Source organism: Myotis davidii, unplaced genomic scaffold, assembly GCF_000327345.1.
Source record: "Myotis davidii unplaced genomic scaffold, ASM32734v1 scaffold698, whole genome shotgun sequence".
In the NCBI taxonomy this organism is placed as follows: domain Eukaryota; kingdom Metazoa; phylum Chordata; class Mammalia; order Chiroptera; family Vespertilionidae; genus Myotis; species Myotis davidii.
Window position 1 is genome coordinate 2,040,582 of NW_006290032.1, and position 5,371 is coordinate 2,045,952.

Genomic DNA, 5,371 nt, shown 5'->3' on the forward strand with positions numbered 1-5,371 from the left:
CAGCAGGCAGGCCCAGCCCCACAACTCTGCGAGCTGAAGAGGGGAACTGAGCCATGAGCACAGAGGCTGCCGGAACCTGAGCGGGGCTGGAGGTCCTGGGGCTACTCCACTGAAGGGGCTGCCCACAGAGCAGGGCATCTGGATCTCATCCCTTATGCCCCGGAACCCCTTTCGCAGAAAACAGAGCGGCGGTGGTGGAAGGGGCGCGAGCTCCGGGCCCTCAGAGTGGGCCTTCTGAAGAGGGGAACTGAGCCATGAGCACAGAGGCTGCCGGAACCTGAGCGGGGCTGGAGGTCCTGGGGCTACTCCACTGAAGGGGCTGCCCACAGAGCAGGGCATCTGGATCTCATCCCTTATGCCCCGGAACCCCTTTCGCAGAAAACAGAGCGGCGGTGGTGGAAGGGGCGCGAGCTCCGGGCCCTCAGAGTGGGCCTTGTCCTCTCCTGGGGCGCAGACCTGCAGTGTGCACATCGCCCCTCCTCTGCCAGCACCCCTCCCGCTCCTCGGTCGGCCTTGCTGCCGCCGACCTGGAATGTAGGGTGTCCCATCCCCCGCGCCTCTGCCAGGCCCGTGTGTGTTGCAGGGGCGTGGGGTACAGGGAGAAATCCTCTCCTGATCCCGCTCCCGCCTCCACTAGGCTCTGCCCAGCACACTCCCCTCAGGTTCCCACACCCTCTAAGTCAAAGAGTAGGGGAAGCCACTCCATCTCCTTAGAGCTGTGAGAAGCCCACTGCCCCAGCCCCTCCTAGCAACCAGGGAGGCCACCGCCACCACCACCCGGAGTGACCAGGGTCGGGAGGACGGGGCAGGGGAGGCCTCACGATCCCTCTGTCCCCTCTGCCAGCAGAATCCATCAGGCACCCCTGTGGCTCCGGGGCTCACCCAGCCTCTCAGCCTGAGACCCAGGGCAGCAGGCAGGTGGGCGTCTGGGCGTGGACGTGGGCACCCTGCACCAGCCCAGCTGTCTCTCCCAAGGCGACTGTGCGCTGTAAGAAACGTTGGCTTGGTGGTGGTTTGGGGATCAGCTCACTTCACATACATATGGGCTCAACAGCTCTTGTGTAGCACGGCTTGGAAATATACCTGAGAGCGTATTTTTTTATAGAATTCCAAAAACCAACATATAAAATAACTTCGGGGAAAGGTCCATTTACAGCTTGGGTGCTGCCTGCATCTGAGAAAGCGAAGAGCTTTTAAACACGTGGCGTAACAGCAGGCTTGCTGTCCAATCCCAGGCAGTCACACCAAGGGCTGGCTAGGGACTGTGGGAGGCGACAGGTTACAAGACATGACCCGGACATTAGAGGAAGGAGCACAACAAAAGGACACAGAATACTTCGTTGAAAGTTCAATAAGTAAGAGGTCCAGCAAGTAGCAGCGAATTGCTGGACGAACGGCACAGTGACTCAGAGGCAGAGGCCGTCTGTGAGCAGGAGGTCACGTTCATGCCCCTGCCTTACACTGGCCGCTGTCTTCTTTGGCCATGAAGACGTCTGAGGCCTGGGACAGCACCACCGCCCTGCGTGGGCCATCCATATATATAAAAGCCTAAGTGACCGGTAGCTACGACGCTCAACACAGGAGCTGCCCCCTGGTGGTCAGTGCGCTCCCACAGCAGGAGCGCCACTCAGCTGACCAATGGGCGTTAGCTGCCGGGCTCATGGCTGGTGAGCGTAGCTGTGGCAGCGCAAGCCTCTCCCGCCTCCGCAGCTCTCCGCACCTCTGAGTGCATGGTGCCCGGCCCAGGCTCAGGCTCCTCCCTGGCGACTTGCAGCTTCAAGCACTACTACATCCCTCGGGGGATGTCGGACTGCCAGTTTAGGCCCCATCCCACCAGGCCTGAGGGGACTGGGCTGAAACTGGCAGTCTGACATCCCCCGAGGGGTCCCGGATTGCGAGAGGGTGCAAGCAAGGCTGAGGGATCCCACCGGCGCACGAATCATGCACTGGGTCTATAGTCTACATATAATAATAAAAGCATAATATGCAGATTAGACCGGACAGCCGAACGTCCTGCTGGACAAAGCTGCCGTGGCTGTGAGGGCCGAGGGCAGGCAGCCACAGTGGCCAGCAGCAGCAGCAGCAGCGGCAGGGTGATGGGGGCGTGCCTTCCCCTGATCAATCCAGTCGCCTCTGCAGAGGGAGGCCCCCCTGGGGAGTGGGCCAAAGCCTAAGCCATCAGTAGGACATCTCCTGAGGGCTCCCAGACTGTGAGGGGGCAGGCTGGGCTGAGGGACCCCCAACCCCAGTGCATGAATTTTCATGCACTGGGACTCTAGTATATAGAAAAGCCTAAGCAACCCGTCAGCCAGCAGCTATGATGCATACTGACCACCAGGGGGCAGACACTCAATGCGGGAGCTGCTCCCTGGCGATCAGTGCACTGTCACAGTGGGAGCACCGCTCAGCTGACCAACGGGTGCCAGGCTTAAGGCTCCCAGTCCCGGCATCGGGACTGACTGGGTGTGAGCCCGCGGCCACTTCTCTGACACCACACAATGACAGCAGTGGCTGCACAGTCATGAGCATGCCGGTATCGCCCTAAGACAGGCGTGGAGGCCACAGCAGAGCGGCAGCGAGCCTACCGGGCAGCGGCAGGCGCAACGGAGCCGGGATGAGCAGGATGGTGCAGCGCCGGCCCAGGCTCAGGCTCCTTCCGGGCGACCTGCTGCTTCATGCACTACTTCATGTTCTGCGGATTGACACGGACAGCGGGCTGGAGCCCAACGAGCTGGTGGGTAAGGCTGGGCTGCGGTGGCATGGAGGTCACTGATCCCCGCAGGCCGGGCTGAGGGACCCCACTGGTGCCCGAATCTGTGCGCTGGGCCTCTAGTATCCTGTAGCCACGGACAGGGCTGCTGACCTTGCATTGGGTGTCCAGGAGCAACAGCCAGCTTCTGCTGACTCATTGGACCCATATGCTCCCGAGAGCCACGTGATCTCTACTTTGCTCATTGTTTAAAATTGAATTTGATAAAACTCTTTTTTAAAAATATGGCCCTGGCCGGTTTGGCTCAGTGGACAGAGCATCGGCCTGCGGACCGAGGGGTCCCGGGTTTGATTCCAGTCGGCGGCATGTGCCTTGGTTGTGGGCACATCCCCGGTAGGAGGTGTGCAGGAGGCAGCTGATCAATGTTTCTCTCTCATTGATGTTTCTAATTCTCTATCCCTCACCTTCTCCCTCCTCGAGAGGAAGGGAGAGGGAGAGAGATAGAAACATCAACGATGAGAGAGAATCATGGATGAGCTGCCTCCTGCACGCCCCCGGGCATGTGCCAGGATCCTTCAGTTGGCAGGCTGACAACGCTCTATCCACTGAGCCAACCCAGCCAGGGCAATAAAACTCTTTTAGTGTTGATAATGTTTTTAAAAATTCCTCTAACCTTGATATAATCCTTATATGGGAATTAATTCTACAGATTCATCTCCAGGGTCACACAAATTACACATGCTAATAGACGAGGAAGATCGATACAGAGGTAGGTTTAGATGGAGACATCACACACAGAAAGCTACTTCCGCCTTGGCACGCACTGGCGCTCAGCCTGGCTCAGCGCGCCTCCCTGTGGGTCTGGCAGTCCCCCTCCTTCCAGGGCCACGGCCGCAGTCACCCTGCCTGAGAGGCCTCTGAGAGCGGCACTGACGTCACGCATGTGAACTGTGGACGCGGTACCAGTAAATGCCAACCAGGGGCGGTACAAGAGCCTCTGTGCCCGCCTGGACTCTCAGCCCCTCACACGCAGTCGCCATGTGAAAGCGCCTGGAGGAGGCAGGAAATCTGTCCCGATTCTGCGCCCCCCCTCACCCTCCTCCCCATATCCTGTCTCCTACTGCACCTCCTAATTTCCTCTGAGACCCAAGACAGTGGGGAGGCAGCCCGGCTCCCACCATGTGGACGCCTGACCTCTCGCTCCCTCTCAACGACTCTGTCCATGAACGTTAATGGACACTAACGAGTATTTGGATTAAAACACTTTTCCTAGGAACGTGCCCGAGGGTGAGGAGTGGTTTTCAAACCCCGGGGTTGCACATGGGTGTGGCCACAGGTGAAAGACTAACCACTGAAGAAAGGTGGGGGATCTCAGGCTCACTGCTGAGGACGCAGAGCCCCGACTTCCTGTCCACTGAGGAATCCTTCCAGACTTCCTGACACGGGACTGCTATCCTTGAAAACTGTTGGTGGGGCAGTGCCTCCCTGGGAGCCAGCACACCCCTCTCTATAAGCCCCAGTTGTTGGGTAGTCTTCCCTCCCGCCTGCCAGAGGGTGCCTCCAGGCAGAACCCACCGCATCCGGCTGGGACTCTGGTTCTACCCTGGATTGATTTGGTATCGGGTTTGAATCCAGCAGACCTGGGTTCAAATCCCTATTAAATTATTGATTAGCTCTAAACCTAAAACTGCTCTTTAAAAAGCCTTAATTTAGCCCTGGCTGGTTTGGCTCAGTGGATAGAGCTCCGGCCTGCGGACTGAAGGGTCCCAGGTTCGATTCCTTGGTTGTGGGCACATTCCCAGTTGCGGGTGTGCAGGAGGCAGCTGATTGATGTTTCTCTCTCATCGATGTTTCTGACTGTCTATCCCTCTCCCTTCCTCTCTGTAAAAAAAAAAAAAAAAAAAAAAAAAATCAATAAAATATATTTATTTTAAAAAGCCTAAATTTAAACAAAAATGGCAGCCAATAAACAGTCATTGAAAAATGAGATCTTCAAATAAAATGCAAACCAGCTTTTTAAAATGTTTTCTAATATAGTGTCTACAAGAGAATTCACAAGCTAGCAGCCAGCAAGATGGTCATGCCACCCAGGCATATTTTATTTGGTGCAGAATCATTTTAAAAGTTGAAGTACAGCCCTAACTGGTTTGGGTCAGTGGATAGAGCGTTGACCTGAGGACTGAAAGGTCTCGGGTTCGAATCCAGTCAAGGGCATGTACCTTGGTTGCGGGCACATCCCTAGTAAGAGGTGTGCAGGAGGCGGCTGATCAATGTTCCTCTCTCATCGATGTTTCTAACTCTCTATTCCTCTCCCTTCCTCTCTGTAAAAAAAATCAATAAAATATATTTAAAAAGCCTGCAGTTCATTATTTAAAAACAGTAGCTCATTAATAAAGTTTCCATGTAACACAGGGTCAGCTGTGAGTAGTGGTGTCTTCATTTTCTCACAATTGCATCTCCTACTCTACAGCACAAGCAGGCTCAGTCTTGTCCTTCGGTTGCAAGAAAGCAATAGATTCTATCGGTGAATTCAGGTGTCCAGGCTCCTAGTTGCCTCATAAAACCTCACGTGTCCACCATCTGGAGCTAGCATTTCAGCAGGGACAAAGAATGCGTGCGATGGCCAAGGGGATTGTGGGACTCCAGGCCTCCCTGTGGGGC